General features: G+C 40.5%; 1 long non-coding RNA gene across 3 annotated transcripts in view; it reads right to left on the reverse strand.

The window, feature by feature from the left end:
- Positions 1-22,082, reverse strand: part of LOC122864242 — a 36,430-nt gene that overhangs the window by 11,986 nt on the left and 2,362 nt on the right. For 2 of the 3 annotated variants that reach the window (XR_006375180.1, XR_006375179.1), the window contains exons 2-5: positions 21,712-21,862; positions 9,464-9,617; positions 8,478-8,571; positions 7,371-7,466 (exon numbers count right to left, since the gene is read on the reverse strand). This is a non-coding gene — a long non-coding RNA (uncharacterized LOC122864242). The remainder of the gene's footprint in view (positions 1-7,370; positions 7,467-8,477; positions 8,572-9,463; positions 9,618-21,711; positions 21,863-22,082) is intronic. The other variant, XR_006375181.1, reaches the window with a different exon arrangement.

The following is a 22,082-nucleotide window of genomic DNA, read 5'->3' on the forward strand; positions in this document are numbered from 1 at the left end:
GTGTGTGTGTGTGTGTGTGTGTGTGTTCAGTCACACCTCTCATCTATTAGTATTCTTTTTGTTTCTCGTCTCGCTTCGTCTCTCCCTCTGCTCTGTTTTGTTCTCTCGCCATCCTCTGTCTACCCTCTCTTTTTCATCACCTGCTCTTTCACGCCCTCCACTCTTCCCTCCCTCCTTATAACCTGATCTCTCTCTCTCTCTCAGTCTGCCCTCATTCTCAAACCTTTCATTTCAGCTCAGCTCACTGGCTGTTTCTCTGGCACGACACAGATTTTCATACTTTACCAACACAGAAAAGTGATCAAATTAGTTTTCTTTGCTTCTAATTTCCCTGAAAACCGCTCACGTTTGTTTAAAAATCAATACATCATTGAAATAATTGAGTAAATGGGAGGAAATTGCTCACTTCGATCTAACAGTCATCGGTTACTTCCTCCTTAAAGAGTACAAACATCCGATTTTCACTCCTTCCACAGCACAAACTGAAATCTTTAGCTGTCTTTGCAGAACAGTCGTCTTCCTCTTTTAAAGCGATCCAACAGGTTACAAAGATCAGCTATGACTTCAAATTTTGTTGTATGTGCCGCTAACAGAAAACCAAGGGCTGTATTCCCATAAACTGCTTTACTCTGACTTTAATGTACTTGAAGTGTTTTCTGCAGCTGTATTATTTGGGGGAAAACCTGACTGTGACATCTGTGTTTCGAATTGAACGTGTTAATGATTTAAACGTGTTGAAACGCTACACAACACCTTTTCAGGTGAGACAACAATCTGCTAATTTTACAGCTAAAAAATGCTGCGCACTGACACTTTGGGAGTTTTCTGAGGAACTTGAAGTTAAATCAGACTTTTCCTGTCAAAGTGAGTGTTGGCTTGTGTGCCTGTTCATTGTGACTCAGTTGTCTTGTTCCCCTCTTATGGAATATTGCCAAAAGTATGTGGACACAAGTTATCTTGGTCTCTGGCTGTTTTTCAAGGCTAGGACAAGGCTCATTCGTTCAAATGAAGGGAAATCTTAATGTAACATATTTTTAAGCCACACTAGCTGTGTGGCTCTAGAAATGGCAGTGTTGGTCCACAACTTTGGTCCAGACTGAAGCATCTCAAAAACTATTAGCTGGATTGGCATGAAATTTTGTTCAGACTTTCACGTTCCCCAGAGGATGAACCCTAAAAATGACTGTGGGGACCCCGACTTTAACACCATCAGGTTGACATTTGTGGTTTTGAGTGAAATGTCTTTGGTTCAGACATTAATGTTTGGTGATCCTCTTAACTTTTCCTTGAGCGCCATCATCAGGTCAACATTTTAATTTGTCCAATACTTTGGTTTATGACCAAAAACCTGCAGAACTGATGACATTCCCATGAGCCTCAGCTGTACTTTGTGTTTAGTGCTAATGAGCAAATATTCGCATGCTAACATGCTAAACTAAGACGGTGAACATGGTAAACATTATATCTGCTAAACATCAGCATGTTAGCATCGTCATTGTGAGCATGTTAACATGCTGCTGTTAGCATTTATCTCAAAGCACCAATCTTTCTAAGTACAGCCTCACAGAGCTGCTAGCATGGCTGCAGACTGCTGGTCTTGTTTCTTGTGAAACACTAGATAGTTTCATCACCTGAGGCCTCCTGAATTAAACAATCTGAAGAGTTTGGTCTTTGGTTGAAGTGCTGACAACTTACAGTATGTCCACACTAAGGTAATAACCTGTGATGTAGACGTGACTTTATTTTCAGAGGGTCGTAAGGCAAAATGTTTGAGCACCACTGTTTCGACTGTGTCAACAGTTTCAATATAACAATGTTGCACAAAGCAGCTCCATAAAGAAATGGTTTTCCCAGTTTGGTGTGAAGAACTTGACTGGCCTGCGCAGAGCTCTGGCCTGATCACCCATCCATCACCTTTGGGATGAACTGCGAGCCCGACCTGATCACCCATCATCAGTGTTGGACCTCACTAGCCTCTGGTGTCTGAATGGGAGCAAATCCCTGCAGCTGGTTCAACATCTGGTGGAAAGACTGAAACTAGAAGAGTGGAGGCTGTTTGAGCATCACATTAATGAACATGGAGTCGCAGTCACATGTTGGTGTAATGTTCCAGAGTCCACATACTTTTGGCCATGATGTTCTTCCCTTTTTCCTAACTTTTTCTCTGTTTCTCCCGACAGGCACTCGTTTTCTCCAAATCCTCTCTTCTTTGTCTACCTCTCCATCCGCCCTCTTTCCTCAATTTTGATCCCGTCCCTCCCTTTCTTCCTTTTTCTCATTTTCTTTCTACTTTTTCCCCTCTTCGTCTCTGACGCGATCTCCCTCCCTTATTCTTCAGTTTTCTCCTCTGTGCCACATCTCTCTTCCTCCCTCCCTCCCTCCGTCTCTCGTTCGGCCTCTCCGTCTCTGTGAAAGGAGGTCCGTTACACAATTGTATCGAGGCTATTGAGGTCTTGGGTACACAAAGACTGTATTCAAACCTCTGTGCTATTTTTCAGGAACCGGGCTCAGTGCAGAATCGCACTTACCATCTGCTGTGTGTATGTGTGTGTGTGTATAGTGTGGCCTCTCTCACCTGAATACAGATCCCATACAAATCGTGAACTGAAATCCGACAGGGTCAAAACTTTTGAAACGTTGGGAAAGTAGAATTGTTAATAAAAAAGGTACACGGGCTGGGGAATTGGTGTGTAGTGCACCTTTAAGTGATGCACACACATTTCGACCCTGAATTTACATCTGTGAGTGCATTTTGTTCCTCGACGCCTCACCTTGATCTTACACAAATCTTGTTTCTAACCTCAGACCCCAAAAATAAAACATTTCCTCAAGCTGCTAGACCTCACAAATCGAGTAAAACCTCTTCTCTCTCTCTCACACACACACACACACACACACAGTGCCAGCCATGCGGGTCTATTTGGGTCAGAGCTGAAATGAAAGTGTTGTCGCAGGAACAGACAGTTACACCAACACAGACTCTCTCTCTCTCTCTCAGCGCTGCTCTCAGTGTGCATATATATATAGTGTGTGTGTATAGCTGATTGTGTATATATGTGTATTTGAGTGTGTATATAAGTGTGTGTTCATGCTCCTGTCAGCTCTGCTCCTCTTGTCGGGCCACGTTTGGACAAGTGCGTCAGCGTTTCCCTCCTTTCTTGCTGTCATGTTTATTCTCGGCTGTATACCTTTATGTTTTGGTGTCGTATTAACCTATATTAACACCATGAAGCGGCGTACAGAAACCGCCTGACTCCTCCTCATCAAAGACGCCGCAGCTGTTTGAGTCTGTCACATCTAACTAGACTAACGTGTTTTCCTTTACATTCCCCGCGCGCCGACGGGTCGCCGGAGCAAGATGCAAACTCCCCTGTGTAATGTCTCCGAGTTTGAGTTTGGAGAGTGATTCTCGCGGCGCAGCCTGCATTAGGAGGCAGATCTGCCTGCAGATGTGTGGCGGTGCAGTGATGTTATATGCTGTTCTTAGCGTTTTGTTTTAACCTCGGTAGGGCAGCAGATGGGTGCGGTTCGGCACGCCAAGACAAAACACACACACCCGTCTGCTGCTTAAAAGGGGCAATACGTCAGATTTTACTGATGTGTATAAAAATGCATTCTTTTGATCAGTGACAACTTTGAAAATAAAATTTCAGCCCAAATTCTGTTCTGGAAAAACAGACACTCCACACACACACACACACACACTGAAGTGTCGACACCATTTTTAACTGTTTAGAGACTGAACACAGATCTACAAGTGAGCAACGGACATCACAACACATCTGAGCTTCAAAGCCTAAAATGTATACTTCCGTCAGTGATGCTGTATGTGTCCTGCAGTCAGTGTTAACTTTGGCCCTTTTTTAGCTTCAACTGAGGCGAAGACACGTTGAAAATCAATTGCCCCCCCCGAACAAACAGAAATAAGAAGAAAAGGAGTGTCGTCTGGAGAAAAATGAAGAACTGGAGTAAGATCAGTCAGAGCATGTATGTTGCTAGCTAGCTACAGCTAGCGTCTGCTAAGTGTAAAAACAGACACATTCTCACAAAAAAAACAGCGGTGAAAGTAATTACGTACATTTACTCAAGTAGCCTGCTTAAGTACAATTTTGAGGTACTTGTACCTTACATGAGTATTTCCATTTTATGCTACTTTCTACATCTACTCCACCACATGTCAGAGGGAAATATTGTATTTTGTACTCCACTACATTTATTTGACATCTTCAGTTACTAAATACTTTGCAGATTCAGATTATTGATATAAAATATAAGTCAGCTGTTACTGATACTGATGTATTATGGATTAAGTCCCCAGCAGTATATAAAGTAGTTAAAATTAGCTCCACCTTTTCCTTATGTCTAGTTTTAGTCAACAAAAACTATATTATTCAAAATATTTCATTCTGAGATTCATGTGACAACTTCACGGCTCGAGTCAGGAGCAAGGCTGCATTACGAACCAGACAAAAAAAAAGGCCCCCAGCCCAACAGGGGCCCCCGAAATCCCCAAACCCCCAACTAAAAACGGGTTGACAATTAAAAAGAACGGCAATTAAAAAGGAAACATTTTGCTCTAGACTCTACGTACTTCCATCCAGGTGTTAATGGTTTTCCCTCTTGACACTGACTGCAAGTCGGCAATTTGGAATCCTCGCACCAAAACTTGTTTCATCCAAAACGAGACCCAAATAATCTGAAGGACACACTTCAGCTCTGAACAAAGTACTGAAAACAACGTGAACAAAGGTGCAGGTGCATTCACACAAACAGCCTCCAAAAAAACTTTCCTAACAGAGTTAAAAATAAATAAATAAATAAATAAATATGGAAAAGTCTGCAATCCAATACAACAGTCCTGCAATAAGTCAAAGTAACCTTGTAGTATTTTACCTTAATAAAGGCTCCTTGGATTATTATAACGCTGTGTGGTCGGGGTCTTTTCAGGGTCAGGGGTCTTTGTAGCATCTTTGTGTGTCATGTGTTAACATCCATTTAGCTTATTGCTTCGTATTTTCTTCTTCTTTGATTTTGTCTATTTGTTCTATCTATCACAGCATGGCTCACTGTCTTTATGAAGTATAATTGACAAAAACTACCTACATTTGTAAACAAATACATTTTTTTTTTTTTTTTAAATGGAGGCTGCAGTTTGTTGCACCACATTATATTACGAGGTGTTTAAATGAGTTTGTTCATACCTATTGCAGTCTAATACAGCAACATCACAAATTACAGCCTTGAAATGCAACATAGAATTGACTCAAGTAGAACTGAAACAATTAAAAAACAGAAAAATAATCTGCAGCTATTTAGATAATTAAACGTTTACTTCATTTTTCAAGCAAAAATGCCAAACAGTCCCGCTTCTAAATTGTAAAGATTTTCTGCTTTTTTGTGTCTTATGCACCTTTCTTTATATTTGTACTCTTCTGTACTTTGCTAGTGCTGCACGGCGGTTTCCCTCAGGATGAGTAAGTTCTATATCTTCTTTTCTTATCTGATAATACACTTAATATTTTGGACTTTTGATGACGTCACCTTGTGCATTCGAGAACTGTGATTTTAGAGACCAATCAGTGAATCAAGAATGTAATCGTCAGATTAAACTGATAATGAAAATAATTGTTAGTTGCAGCCCTGGAGTCAACACTAAAATTAATCGTCTCAACAATAACTGGCTGTTATATATGTTATATGTTATACAACATTACATTGTGGACGTGTTTCTATTTTTCTGGTTACTCAGTGTGTGATTGGCATTCGCTATTAAACCCCCCCCCCCAAAAAAAAGCAAAAGCAAAGCAAATGACAAAAACTGTATTATAATGATTTTACAGGACATAAGTTGTGCCACTGATCTCCAACAGAGGCAGACTGAAGTCTTCTTTTCAAGCAACATAAAACAAACTATAGAGAAGAAGTGTATTTTCAAAGAGTATTTGATCAGAGCAGAAGACATTTAACCAAATCCCCAAATATAGAGAAGTGACTGCTGCAGTATGGGACAGATAATCCTGTAAAACCTCTAAAATCAGCAAGTTCAGCACACGGCAGAGTAAGAGTGTGTGTGTGTGTGTGTGTGCGTGTGTGTGTAAATGTTTTCTTTTTTTGGTGTTTCTGACACCCTCTGCAGCGCCGCAGCCTGTCAGATGTCTCGTCTTCAGATACTCTGACAGATTGGGATGTTAAGACTGTGATTTCAGCCCGGTTACATCAACCCCCCCCCCTCGTCGTCCTCCTTCTTCAACGCCCCCACCCACCCTGCACCAGCCGAAAAATCACCCATTTAAGATGTTGTCAAAGGAAATTATAGCATGTCCTTGAAGCGCTCAGGATATCGCCCCCTCCTACCCGCCCCCCCGGCTCACCTGGGGAGGAGCCGAGGGAGCTACAGGAAGAGGTCAGATGATGTTTCTCAGTTCACTTTACTGTACTTTCAAATCAATCCACATTTGTCTCAAGAACAGAACTGACAAAAACGTGTCTGTCTATTCCTGGAAACCGGCTATAAAAGCTGTGTGATGCCGTTTTAAATGACTGACGCAGCAGGTTCGAGGTCAGGCCGATTCCTCAGTGCTGATTCGGACCTTTTCTCTCACACTGGGTCACAATTTGTCGTCAATTTGATGGGAGGCGAGAAATGCAGGGTTTTTTCCTACTCTGACAAGAATACAACTGTATTGTTTAATCACTCCTTACTTCCTTTTATTCCTTTAGATTTTTTGGGATTGGATTTATTTGGTGTGAAAATGAATAGATTGGCTGCCTCAGTCAGACTGAAATAAGTTAGCAAACAATATCAGAACTAACCAGCAGGACTGTAGCCAAGATTTTAGGAACGCTGAGGTCATAAATCCAAGCAGCTCCCAACCCTCTAAACATATGTGCGCATTATGTCTGCGTGTTCAGATTCGACTGACTTGTGACTCAGAGGAGTGCGATTTTTTACGCAAAGTGTGGCAAATCAGGCGCTCAGGGTTTGAAAAGCACCTTAATCTCCATGAGCTGAGAGTCACAGCTGCTGCTGCAGCTCCAACTGCTGACCGCCTTGATAAGCGGCCAAATCAGCAACTAACTTCCTGTTTAACACCTGCATGGGCTTGATGTATTTTTTTTTTTATATCTTAGTTTTGATTTTGAATTCATTTATTTCATTAATCTTTTATTGTCCCATAAGAAAAAAAATGTTGAAACATAAAAAGTGTGTGAGCTACATCCGGCTCACGAATGTGATGAGGCGGCGAGAGAAACACACTGCTCTTCAGTGTTGATCATATTTTTTTTACAGAGTGAGGTCACCACCACAAACACCGGCTCTTTTCCAATCGTTGTGAATTCATTTATTTCCTGTAAGAAAACAACGTTACCTCAAGGTCCATTGTAGCTTTTTCACCTCGTCCGTGGATGGAGTTTGCAGAGTTGTCATGGAGTAATTGTCTCGTTCTGCACAGTGATTCCATCTGCTGATAAAAACAGTGAAATGTGGTTGAAAGCTCTGGAAAAAAGCTAGTAAATGGATCTTGAGTTAAGATTTTTACCACTGTTTCAAGAATTAACTTTCAGGCTCAAATTATTTGCTGTTTGGACCCGAAGATGATCAGCAACCACTGCAGTGGAAGCTAATAAATATAATATTAAAGTACAAAAACCTAAATCCACATAAGCAGACATTTTATGTTTTTTTTTTGTCCCGTTTGTTTGATAAATATCAGAATATCTAAAAGTTTTAAAAAGATTTCCGTAACATTTGGAGAAGAGTCACGTCATAGGCCAAGGAATAGGTACGTTAAAAAAAAAAAAAAAAAAAGAAGTTTCTCTCCTGTTTCAGTTGCGCCGCCATGTGGCCATAAATAAAATACATTACATTTTGAACTGTGAGGCGTAAAACCAAAATTAATTTTCCTTAGATTTATCTTGAACCAAGAAATCTATCAGTAGAGGTCCGGCCCACTTCCACCTAAAGGGATTTTCCACCATTTTTAATTGTAAACGTGTACATAAAATGTCTAAGTAATGCTGCCAAACTGAATGGAATCGCTCTTATAAAGAAGGTGGCGCTGCAGCAACACGTTACCTTTAAACGGTCATAACTCTTGAAATGTTGCACAGTTTTTCCTCATATAAAGCCCTTTTATTTCCATAAATCTAAAATTTGTGGGGGAAAAAAAATCATTGGACAGTGTGTATGTTTTAATGCAGATTAGTCTCCAAATGCAAATTAAAAATGAAAATAAATTCTGAAAACGACTGCGTTCTCCGGTGTTGATGCACTGAGCACCGACATGAAGAAGCAGCTGATGAAAGCAACACAGAAGCGGAGAATGTTTGGATGTTCGTCTTCTTGCACTCTGCGTGGTGATACGCATGTTTAAAACAATAAACGGAGAAAGCTTCAGAGAGGAAAACAGACACCTGGGACACATCAAGAAATGAAAACCCCACCCATGTAAGATGTTCTACTTTATTAGTCTTACCACAGAAGAAGAGGGGCAGCCGCACAGCTTCTGAACGCTCAGCAGGATAAACGGTCGGTTGCACCATCAGCAGCGCTCCTCACGAGCTTGATCCCTGACAGGGGACAAAATGTTATTACTGTGGTGGGTTATTTAATGCGCGGGGTAAATACACCAGCACAGCTAATAGAAAACACACACACATTAGAGGAGATTCATTAAACGCAGGTTACTATGAGCTCCTAAACACAGCTGTGATACTAAAGAGACTAAATTAAAGATCAAATTGTCAGTTTTGTGAGTTAAAGCTTTACTTTCTGATATTCTTTATCGACGACGGACTGTTTGATTGTGATTTCAAACAAACATATATTCTCAATCACAGCTTTTTTTTTAAAGGTGACAGCTGATCAAAATACTGAAACACAACACAATCTGTTACACACTGAAGGATTTAAACTGAAACAAGCTCACACTCAGGAATCATAAAACATCTTCACTAACAGGTTCAGCGATCGATATGCAGCAGACTAACCCTGGGTCTTCATCACAGCTTTGATCCATGTTGACATGTCCAGACAATGATCTGATCAATACTGCATTACAGCTGAATCAGGTGAGCTGCTGGTGGAGTTTAACAAAAACATGAAAATGCTGCAGACACTCGAAAAAGAAAGAAAACTACAGATTTTGGTAAAAAAAAAAAAAAAATGTGATTGTCTATTTCGTTCTTGTTAAAGTACTGACCTTGACTGGCAGTCAGACAGTTTCTACTCAAATAACATGCACTTCCCTGGCACATCACATCCATTTGACACCAGGTGGGTGCAGGTGAAGGACAAAAACGATGTCAAAAGAGAGGTAGTCTGCACACTGGTTGTTGTAAATTTCCACTTTTTGTCAGGTTTTGTTTGATGAATAGCTTGATGTGTTGCCTCTAACTATTGGAAACTTGTAATGTGACTACATCTCTTTCTGCATCCACCCATCCATCTCCCTCCGCTTACCACGGTCCAGATCATAATGGCAGCAGGCCAAGAAGTCCTTCTTCTTCTCAGCATCAGCTCCTCCCGATGGATCCTGAGGGGTTCCCAGGCCGGATGCATGCATGCATGGTGCGCGCACACACACACACACATACACACACAGGTTCTTGATCTGCTGAGGAAACAAACATTTCAGAGATGTTAATGAAGTCTGGGGAGACAATCTTCACAACGATTTAGCCAAAAGCAGCAGCGTGTCAACATAATGCAAGGGGCCGCATTGGGATTGTGTTGTCTGTGGTTGTTTCAGGTACCAGTGAGACCATGAACCACCATCCAGAAAGGTGGAGGTTACACCACAGTCTGTGACCCAACATATTCTGGGAATTTCAGCTGTATTGCCACTGTAAAAAGGTTTTTAAAATCATACTTCATCACACACTTTATTTTGATAGCACCTGCTAACAAAAAATGGTTGCCTCCGTAGTATTTTTAGGGTCACAAATTAGTGCCATTGTTATGTTTTTTGAAAACAATCAAAAATGTGAATTTTGGAGTAAAGGAGAATAAATTATATTTTTTAGACATACAGAAGACGTTGTGTTCTAGCTTTCCCGTCTTTGTTCCAGCTGTTTGTTTTACAGCGTCCTCAGAGTTTGAGGCTGTAAATGGGACTCAAACCGACAGCCTTCGTCTTATCAGCTGATTGAGCTGCAAGTGTTTTAACACGTCTGCGGCGGTTTTTTAGTCTTTACGCTGTTGTTGGCTTTCAAACAGCCTTTTAGAAGTAGAGATGTGGCTTGATCTCATCACCTCTAAACCTATCTGCTTTGCTGATTGAGAGGCATTCAGTCTTCATGTGCGAGAGCTTTTTCAGGTTTTCCCTTTCCATGCCGTCTCTCGATTGTCAAAAGCGGTGTGTCAAATCCAAAAACGTCACAACTCAGTGCAGCAGCATTCTGCACTGAGCTAATGCTTTGCACAGCCTCAACATTCTTCTCTTAAAGCTTTTCAATGTTTCCACTACATGTAAGCTTTGAAAACACACTTACATCAGGAATTTGAAAAGAAACTTGAACCTGTGACCTCGAGTTCAGCCACTGAGTAATTATTCTCAGACATTTTCTCTCTTTTGGATGCTGGCACTTAAAATACAACCACACATTTACCATCAGCATATAAAGGATCAGATTCAAGCTCTTCAAAAAGCTTTTTCTTTTACGCCGGTGAACTGGAGGATGCTTCAGCTCGACGGAGATTATTTTGAAGCATCGGTTGGTGCTCAACTGCAAAACAAAACCTTCTCACCTGGAGGGGCGCAGAAACACGATGTCTGAGTTTTTGACAAGGTGCTGATCTGCTTCAGCTACGAGGCCCGATTGTGTCCCATTGCTTTAGATTAATCAAACATTGCAGCTTACAGCAGCGAGACGGCAAACAGACACACAGATGATAGAAAACACATTAAAATATCAGTGTGGATAAAGTGTCAAACACCATAAGATGAGGAGACACAATCAAAACTGCCGCCTCTAAATCAAATATATAAAAACAGGGGTTTCTTCCGTTCACAGTTTGAGAATGTCTAACTTGTATCAGTCTTGTTTTAGTATGCCGATGGTGATTTTGTAATATATAATCAACCGTAGGCCAGCAGTCTGTAAATAAAGATTATTCATTGCATCTGAATACACAATGACAATATCACAGTGACTTGACACTTGGGCTACAAAATATGCTGTCACGTGTATCAGGCACTGAATGACAGGAAAATTATTCCAAAATTTGTAATTCATGAGTTCATATTATACTTTTCAAAACCTTTCAGTTGAGAAAGTTTAAACGTTTTTTAAAAAGCATTGTGTCTTTAGTTAAAAGGTCCAGTGTGTAGGATCACGCAGTAGTGTGTCAGTTCACCTAAATCACAAAAAAATGGTAAATGGTAAAAGCCTTTCTAGTCTTCCGACTACTCAAAGCGCTTCCCACTGCATTCACCCCAATCACACACATTCATACACTGATGGCAGGTGCCAGCTGCTCATCAGTTCAAAGAAACTAACTCCGTCTCACACACCGAAGGTACAGCCCTAAGGAGCAATTTGGGGTTCAGTGTCTTGCAAGGACAATTCGAGCTGGGGGAAGCAGGGATCGAACCGCCGACCGTCCGATTGGTGGACGACCCGCTCCATCACTAAGCCACAGCCACACGTGCACATTTCCCACTTAGCTAAAGCCTTACCTAAATCCAGCCTTGCAGAAAGTTTATTTACTTTTTTTTGCCTGTTTTATTTCCCTTTTGAGATATCCGTGAGATGTCTGGCTCCTCCCCGGAACAATGGAGGTGAATAAAATAAAGTTTGAAGCTCAAAGCTTTGAGCATCCACTGTATTGAGGTGGCAGGAGAAGTTTCTAAAAACCTTGATACATTAAACTAAATTACAATACCATGAGAGTGAAAGGTCCAGATCCACGTTATTGATCGGAGATACAAGAACATCTCTACACCAGATTTATGAAACAGTGGCGCCATATTGGAACGAGTCGGGTGGATTGATAAACGTCATGTGTGTTGTTTACATGCGACATTCCCTAATTTATTCATTGAGTAGCCTTTTTTTGCACAACACCATTGAAAATAATTACAAAAGGCTTTAGCATTAATTCGTTCAACAATGCCAGTTGATCGAATTGATCACTATCATCAAAAACCGCAACATAAATCATAACCCAACAGACACTGGATTTTTTTAAAGAGACGCTGATATCGAAATTTATTTATCGATTTTCATCTGATAACGATATTTCAGCTGACAAATTAAAAACGCACAATCGTTTTACGGCTCCATAAAATGTGTCTTTTTTTTTAACTTTGTGACCCAGATACACACTGAGCACAACATGTTACAGTGTAAACAACTCATCAGCGCTCTCTAGTGGACAAACTCTGGTGACGCTGTTTCTAAAATACCTCAAACTTAGGTTGGCATTTCTGTCCTGCAACTTCTTGTTACTTATTGGCCGACATACACAGCGATATATCTGCAATAAGCTCATATCGGCTATTATATCTGATTCTTCAGTCTAGCTCTAATGTTAATGCTTAAGGAAACGCACATTTTGTTCTTAACGTGGGTTAAAAGGTCATTAATTCAGGGGCCTGGAGCCAGGACGCCAGAAGAGCGATTAGTAACATCAACTTTCTAATAAAGTTTCCAGGAACAGCGGAAATACAGCTGTGAGAACATTCATGTTTCCCAAATTGATCTTCGTCATCAAAGATGAAAATGATAGACTCTCTCAGGTTCTGGTGAATGAGAGCTAATACAACAATCTCAGGCTTACGGGGATAAAACTCCACACCTGGAAACCAGCAGCGCAACAAGAGGAAATATAGGGCACCGTCCAAAAATACAACAGGACTAATGTCTCGCCAAAACTACTTTATCAAAAAACACTCGCCTGATGCTTTTCTCCCTCCTGACGTCTAATTTCACTGACCGAGTTGTTCTTCGAAGGTTTCGGCTGAAAAGAGCTCTGTAGAGTCTGCTGTGTTACACCATCCGCTCCCACTGTATGTGAAGCCATTCTGTCCTCAGACAGGATCGATCCCAGTGTCGGGCATGTTATTAGGAAAATACACAACATTACAGGTTCATTATTAAACTGGTGAGTCGATGAGAAAAGTAAGTTATTAAATTACTCGTTTTTTCACCCTGGAGAGTGTGTTACTTGTGTTCACTGGGAATTACTATTTTAGAAGTAAGAGTTTATGAGGTGAAGAAGAAATCAATGTTCCACCTCCTGTTTACACCTTTACCTTCACTCGCTCATGTGCACTCTGACATTTACAAACATGACCAGAAGGCAGCATTCAAACAGAGAAATCTTTCCATCGATACTATCAACAAGAGCTCAAAGAGACTAAAAAAAAAACACATCTATTGGATCAGTATCTGCAGCGTTATTACTGTGGAAGCCTCATGTGATGTCAGTAACAACTCCGGTCAGTGCAAACTGCCAAACTCAATGCTTTTTCTGAATTTTGCACCAAAGTTACTGATAACTAGAGAGCACTCACGCCTCCACCAAGGTGTTTTTCAATGAGTTTAACTCATGACTGCAGAGTTTTAACCAGTTAAATCTATCAGGATGCCACGTAAGTGAAATGACATTGCAGGATCACAGAAATTATATCCACCTGTCATCTAAACTATACCAATTACAGAAACTTGTTATGGAATATAGGAAAAGAAAATATAGAAATAAACTATGAACCTGGTTTGGTGAAGATTGGACAACTTTTGTAGGTGGTGTGTTGAGAGAGATTGTTAGCAAAATATTTTTATTAAAATGAAACTTATTTTCCCTTTTATGTCTTATGGCTCAGGTTTTATGAGACAAATAAGTAAATCAAATGTCTGCATGATGGCACTATTGACAACAAAACCTAATCAGTTCTTCCCTGGCCAATGAATGGTTAATGGATGCATTTATATGGTGCTTTGATCTAAAGTGCTTTACAATTTGCCGCTCATTCAAACACACTGACGGTGGGGATCGAACCGACAACCATGTGATTAGTTGACGACCCGCTCTACCTCCTGAGTCTCTGTTGCCAGGTACCCAGTGACCACAATGAGCTACTTCTCCTTTCCATCAAATTTTACTAAAATCTGTTACGCAGTTTTTGAGACACAAAACAAACACGAGAGCGTCGTCACCAGAAAAACATCAGATTTAAGTCATTTGTTCAAACACTTAAAACAACTTATTTTTTATAATTTATCTGATATTGACCTCCAGTGGTCGTGTGAATTGTGTTAGAGAGATAGACCAATCGGTTCGTTTACAAGCTTCACTTAAACAGTGGGCGCGCTAGGGGGTTAACATTTAAAAAGCTTTAGAAACAGTTTTGACTGAAATCAGGTGTTTAAATTTACAGCAGACTGCAGTGGTTGGTGATTTGGGTTATTTTTTCCTTTTGTGGATCTTTTTTTGGAGCAGGCAGATGACTCAACATCAAAACGTTCACTGCCCAAAGCTGCAGTTAGTTCCAGTTTAACTGACCCAGAGGACATTTAGGGTCAGAGTTTGTGGTTTAGACAAAAGAACATAAAATATGTATTTGTATCTCGGGTGTGTGTGTGTTTTATGTGTGTTACGCGTGACCTCTTTGCTGTCGTCACGACTCTTCAGATTTCCCCAGAGGCCTCGTGGATCTGAAGACCATCTTTGTTTCAGAAGTTTCTGGAATTAAAGCTCTGCCACGTCACACTGTAAATAAAATCAACACAGCTTGTTGCACTGCAAAAAAACTAAATTCAGATGTTATTTACTGCTGTGTTTAATGTAAGTGAGAAGCAGAAGCGATCATTCACTGTTTTTAAAAATTCAACTCTGCTTGTTCCAGATTCCTTTAAATTACGTGCAGACATCTTGTGATCAGCAGCTCACACTTGATTTAAAATACAGCCACTTCAAACTTCAAAAATTAATTCCTGAAACGATTTTTGATGCAATTAAAAAAGGGAAATGAGTGTTTGAATTATTTGTTTTATCTAAAAACATTTAAACGATGACGCAAAACATTGCTGCAACAAAAGGAGGCAACACAGAGACAAAACAAATTCTGGTGATGGTTATGGATATTGCTCCGCTCACAGAAAGTGACAAAACAACTGTCTGTTAATTATTCCATACATTTTTATTAGTTTTAATATTTTAATCCTCATGTTCACCAGTTATCTAAACCACTTTTTGTGTGATTATAGCACCTTTCAAATTATTTTGATAATGAGTTTTTGTTAATAGAAAAATGAGACAAATGTTCAGGGTGACTTTGTAACATCTGTCCAGGGACTACAGATGAAAAATAGCCTCTTGGCCAACATGAGAGTGGCGTCGATCTTCTCACCCAACTCTCAGCAACAAAGTGAATAATTTCCCAAAAGACAGTGGCATCATTGGAGGAAGAACTACAGGCTACTTCAGCTTGGACTTCTAGTTTCTGCCTGCGGTGGGAAGTTTTTGGTTTAGAAGTGGTTATTGTGGTGATATTCACAGTAGTGCAGCTAGACTCTGTTAGCTTTGTTGTTATTAGAAAGCCCACTGGGTGAGTGTGGGCATTAGTAGGTTATGCACAACGCACCCTGGTACATGTAGGCATTGCCAGCAGGGCTCCTCTCTGAGTACAACTCCGCTGTCTCTGTCAATATAGCTCACTGAGGAATTTATTGCTTCAATTGACTACATTTACCATCAACACTGACTGGACATCCACATAAAAAATGTCTAATTTTACCTTTAAAATGGGATAAAACAATCATATACAGTGGTGTGAAAAAGTGTTTGCCCCCTTCCTGATTTCTTATTTTTATTGCATGTTTGTCACACTTAAATGTTTCAGATCAAACTAATTTAAATATTAGTCAAAGTAAACACAAAATGCAGTTTTTAAATGAAGGTTGTTATCATTAAGGGAAAACAAAATCCAAACATACATGGCCCTGTGTGAAAACGTGATTGCCCCTCCTATTAAAACATAACTTAACTGTGGTTTATCACACCCGAGTTAAATTTCTCTAGCCACACCCAGGCCTGATTATTGCCACACCTGTTCTCAAGTCAAGAAATCACTTAAATAGGACCTGCCTGACAAAGTGAAGTAGATCTAAAGATCTTCAAAATCTAGACGTCATGCCAAGATCCAAAGAAATTCAGGAACAAATGAGAAAGAAAGTAATTGAGATCTATCAGTCTGGAAAAGGTTATAAAGCCATTTCTAAAGCTTTGGGACTCCAGCGAACCACAATGAGAACCATTATCCACAAATGGTGAAAACATTGAACAGTGGTGAATCTTCCCAGGAGTGGCCGGCCAACCAAAATTACCCCAAGAGCACAGCGCCGACTCATCCAAGAGGTCACAAAAGACCCCACAACAACATCCAAAGAACTGCAGGCCTCACTTGCCTCAGTTAAGGTCAGTGTTCATGACTCCACCATAAGAAAGAGACTGGGCAAAAATGGCCTGCATGGCAGAGTTCCAAGACAAAAACCACTTCTGAGCAAAAACAACATTAAGGCTCATCTCATTTTTGCCAGAAAACATCGTGATGATCCCCAAGACTTTTGGGAAAATACTCTGTGGACTGACGAGACAAAAGTTGAACTTTTTGGAAGGTGTGTGTCCCATTACATCTGGCGTAAAAGTAACACCGCATTTCAGAAAAAGAACATCATACCAACGGTAAAATATGGTGGTGGTAGTGTGATGGTCTGGGGCTGTTTTGCTGCTTCAGGACCTGAAAGACTTGCTGTGATAAATGGAGCCATGAATTCTGCTGTCTACCAAAAACTCCTGAAGGAGAATGTCCGGCCATCTGTTCGTGACCTCAAGCTGAAGCGAACTTGGGTTCTGCAGCAGGACAATGATCCAAAACACACCAGTAAGTCCACCTCTGAATGGCTGAAGAAGAACAAAATGAAGACTTTGGAGTGGCCTAGTCAAAGTCCTGACCAGAATCCTGTTGAGATGCTGTGGCATGACCTTAAAAAGGCAGTTCATGCTCGAAAACCCTGAATTACAACAATTCTGCATAGATGAGTGGGCCAAAATTCCTCCACAGCGCTGTAAAAGACTCATTTCAAGTTATTGCAAACGCTTGATTGCAGTTGTTGCTGTTAAGGGTGGAGCAACCAGTTATTAGGTTTAGGGGGCAATCACCTTTTCACACAGGGCCATGTAGGTTTGGATTTTGTTTTCCCTTAATAACAACCTTCATTTAAAAACTGCATTTTGTGTTTACTTGTGTTATCTTTGACAAATATTTCAATTTGTTTGATGATGATCTGAAACATTTAAGTGTGACAAACATGCAAAAAAAATAAGAAATCAGGAAGGGGGCAAACACTTTTTCACACCACTGTAATTCTTCCAGACTTTCCAAATGTCATTGCATGTTGCCGTTTCTATCTGTTTTACACACACACACACACACTCAAAACTGACTCACTCTCAAAACAACCAATCAGAGCATGATGGTATTGAACACAGACGATAAGAGCATTCGTCATTCAATCGTCAGGTTTAAAGCTTCAGAACAAGATCATAAAATCCTGATTTTATCCTTCCAAATGTTATTGAGGCAAATGGATCAGATTCTGATAATACAAAAAGTCATTTGGGGAGGGAAAAAAAACGGGACAGTCGCATACCTTCCCTTGATAAGGAAAACTTTTTCAGCCGTCTTAAAATTAGAGAATTCTCCAAAAATGCTGCATTTACACAATCCTGCATTTCCCATAATGCAACTCAATAGTGTCTTCCATTAGAGCCTCTTGGCCTGGTAAACGCTGAGATCTTTGAAACTCCACACCTCCAGTTTGTAACACAAGCTTTCTGTTATTAATTTGTTGTCTCAACCCTAAGATGAGATAACGTTTCACAGGTAGTTTTCACAGGTTAAACAGTATTCAAAATGTGTACAATCAACCCCTTTAAATATAACTAATAGGAATCAAAACTATGAAAAGAGGAAGTTATAAAAGAAAAAAGGAAACATTCCCTGAACTTTCCTTTAATACTAAAATCTGCTCTTCCTGAATTGCAGCCAGTTTATGCTCCAGAGGAAACTCAGCACACAAATGGTTGTATTTTTTCTGTTAAATTTGTTTACTTGTCATCACAATAAAGTTACTACGTGACCTCGAAACAACCAGCTTTTATCCTGATGTCCAAATGTAACCATTTGATAATGAAGAGAAAACAGTTAATTTATGATTCTTGTCACAACAAACACAACAAGCTGTCAGGCCCGTTTTTCTCCTCAACAATGAAAAGTTAGGACTGTATTTTTATCAGTGCAGAGCGCGCGTGGCTTCACATTTATCATCAGATAATCTCCGGCTGTGGATTTTAATACGTCTCAGTGTTGGTTTGCATCTGACAACCTGCCTGCAGGCCTGTAAACACTGGAGTCATGAAAGCAGTGAGACAACGACTCGTTTGTCAATTTGACTCGTCAAATAAGGACAAGGCATCCTCTAGCTGCCTCTGACATTTCAGCTCCTCCTGTGGCGTCGTATCTGGGTCGATGGAGGTCGAATATGATTTCAGATGCCTAGTGAAGATAAAGAGGCCATGTTTTGTATCCGGCTGCAACCAGACGCTTCACACTGACCCAGTTGTCACTGGATACGACTCTTCTAAGTCTTCGTTTGAGGAAGAAAAACAAAAACCTTCCAGAACAAACTCCTTTCTTCAACTCCCTTCTTCTGAAAAAAACCTAATGAATGACCTCAGAGTAAAAGTAAAATCCTCTCTCCTTCCTCCTGTGCTTGATTTGACATTTTTCTCTCTCTGTCTCTTTTCTCCCTTTTATTTCCTTCTTTCAGGTGTCAATGTAGAGAGGTTACAACATCGTCAGTGCTCTCTGTGCTGCTGGTCGGTTGGAAAGTTGCTCATTAGAAAAGTTTTATTCTGATGTTCACACACAGCATATCAATCTCTACAAGAGTGACAGTGTGACAAGTACTCAGATCTTTTATTTAAGTAAAAGTAGTAATACCACAGAGTAGAAATACTCTGTTACAAGTAAAAGTCTTAAAATTTTGAAAAAGTACAAAAGTATTCGCATCAAAATATACTTAAAAAGTACCAAAAGTAACAAGTACTGATTATGCAGAATGGTCCATTTCAGAATCAAATACAGTGCGTCCGGAAAGTATTCACAGCGCTTCACTTTTTCCACATTTTGTTATGTTACAGCCTTATTCCAAAATGGATTAAGTTCATTATTTTCCTCAAAATTCTACAAACAATACCACAGAATGACAACGTGAAAGAAGTTTGTTTGAAATCACATGTACATGAGTATTCACAGCCTTTGCTCAATACTTTGTTGAAGCACCTTTGTCACCAATTACAGCCTCAAGGCTTTTGGAGTATGATGCTACAAGCTTGGCACACCTATTTTTGGGCAGTTTCTCCCATTCTTCTTCGCAGGACCTCTCAAGCTCCAGCAGGTTGGATGGGGAGCGTCGGTGCACAGCCATTTTCAGATCTCTCCAGAGATGTTCAGTCGGGTTCAAGTCTGGGCTCTGGCTGGGCCACTCGAGGACATTCACAGAGTTGTCCCGTAGCCACTCCTTTGTTATCTTGGCTGTGAGCTTGTCCTGTTGGAAGATGAACCTTCGCCCCAGTCTGAGGTCCAGAGTGCTCTGGAGCAGGTTTTCATCAAGGATGTCTCTGTACATTGCTGCATTCATCTTTCCCTCGATCCTGACTACTCTCCCAGTTCCTGCCGCTGAAAAACATCCCCACAGCATGATGCTGCCACCACCATGCTTCACTGTAGGGATGGTGTTGGCCAGGTGATGAGCGGTGCCTGGTTTCCTCCAGACATGACGCTTGCCATTCAGGCCAAAGAGTTCAATCTTTGTTTCATCAGACCAGAGAATTTTGTTTCTCATGGTCTGAGAGTCCTTCAGGTGCCTTTTGGCAAACTCCAGGCGGGCTGTCATGTGCCTTTTACTGAGGAGGGGCCTCCGTCTGGCACTCCACCATACAGGCCTGATTGGTGGAGTGCTCTCCTCTCTCCACAGAGAAACGCTGGAGCTCTGTCAGAGTGACCATCGGGTTCTTGGTCTCCTCCCTGACTAAGGCCCTTCTCCCCCGATCGCTCAGTTTGGCCGGGCGGCCAGCTCTAGGAAGAGTCCTGGTGGTTTCAAACTTCTTCCATTTACGGATGATGGAGGCCACTGTGCTCATTGGGACCTTCAATGCTGCAGAAAGTTTTCTGTTCTGTGCCTCGATACAGTCCTGTCTCAGAGGTCTACAGACAAGTCCTTGGACTTCATGGCTTGGTTTGTGCTCTGACATGCACTGCTAACTGTGGGACCTTATATAGACAGGTGTGTGCCTTTCCAAATCATGTCCAAATCAACAGAATTTACCACAGGTGGACTCCGATCAAGTTGTAGAAACATCTCAAGCATGATCAGTGGAAACAGGATGCACCTGAGCTCAATTTGGAGTGCCATGTCGTTTTTTATTTTCAATAAATTTGCAAAGATTTCAAACAATCTTCTTTCACGTTGCCATTATGGGGTATTGTTTGTAGGATTTTGAGAAAAATAATGAATTTAATCCATTTTGGAATAAGGCTGTATCATAACAAAATGTGGAAAAAGTGAAGCGCTGTGAATACTTTCCGGACGCACTGTATATTGTATTATTGTATTATAATTATTCATGCATGAATGTGTTCATCACTTTAATGTTGCAGCTGGTAAAGGTGGAGCTCATTTTCATTACTTTATTTTAATTACTATATTCTGCTGGATAATTTCCTCCCAGGATCGATGAAGTCATATCTTACATAATCAACAAATACATAATCTTTTATTTGTTGATTATATTTTGTATTAATCTGAAAAGTAACTAAAGTTAAATGTAGTGGAGTAAAGAGTAGAATATTTCTTTCTGAATTGACTGCATTCAACATAATTTTCAAAAAGAAATTATTTTGTGAGTTTAGTAAGTTAGAAGTTATTTAGTACATTTGATGTGTTTAGTCAGGGGTCATTTAACGGACTTTGGACGAATGGGTCTTTTCACCCTCTGGGCATGTACAGTTCTGGGACTGTTTTTTGGCATTAATTTGACAGTGTCAGTGAAAACAAGAAGGAAATGTGTGGAGCGAGAGAGGGTATGAAATGCCACAAAGACGCCCCGATGTGTCTTGGACCAATAGGCCACAAGTGTGACCTTTATTTCATTCTCTAGTCATTCTTTTCCACGACTTACTGGACATTATCTGAGTTTCCTCAGTGCAGTAAACTCAACTCCTGTCTTTTAGGGACAGAAAAAAAGGGTCCCTGGTTCTGCACCATCAGCTGATTTAAAGTTATTACTAACACGAGTCAACAGAAAGAAAAATCACGTGGTAGTGGTGTTGACAGGCTGCTTTCTGACTCCAGCTCTTCAGCTTGTTTAGTGTTTGGTGAACAAACTCAAATCTTTTGCCAAACTCTTCAGATCCGGTTCTACCTGTCTGCTGTGGCTCTCTGACAGCCTGAAGTGTACTCTGAGCATATTTTAATACCACACACACTCAAACTGTTACATGAGTCAACTATCGGCACCCAATGCCCTGAAGCTGCACCAGACAGGAGTCTTTGTTAGCTGGGTGTGTATTTTTAATCTCTCTGCCAACAGGAAGTGATTAACCAGTACTTGAACCCAAACTGTCAGAAAGCTGAACTCACCAACATCAGATCCTGTTTTGTGGCAGCACAAAACCAGCTGGGTTGGTGCAGTTTAGGGATCTTCATACAGGATTTCTTTGTACCGAAGCAAAAATATTTCACCTCTCGCTGCCGTTTTGGAGCCACAAACGTACAAACTTGCCTTCTGCACCTGCAAGGAAAGAAAAATAATCTATTTAGACCAAATAATCCTGTAAATACTGAATTAAAATACCAGAAACATTTCTTCATGCTGACACGTTAAGGTCAGTTTGCTTCCTGTTCATCACACAACCTCAGTATGGATTATTTCATCGCTAATTAGAACAAACTTTCAAGTTTTCATTTTATGTCCTTAATTGTTTTTACTTATTAGTTTTGACCATATTTAA

This window comes from Siniperca chuatsi, linkage group LG17 (assembly GCF_020085105.1).
Source record: "Siniperca chuatsi isolate FFG_IHB_CAS linkage group LG17, ASM2008510v1, whole genome shotgun sequence".
Taxonomy (NCBI): domain Eukaryota; kingdom Metazoa; phylum Chordata; class Actinopteri; order Centrarchiformes; family Sinipercidae; genus Siniperca; species Siniperca chuatsi.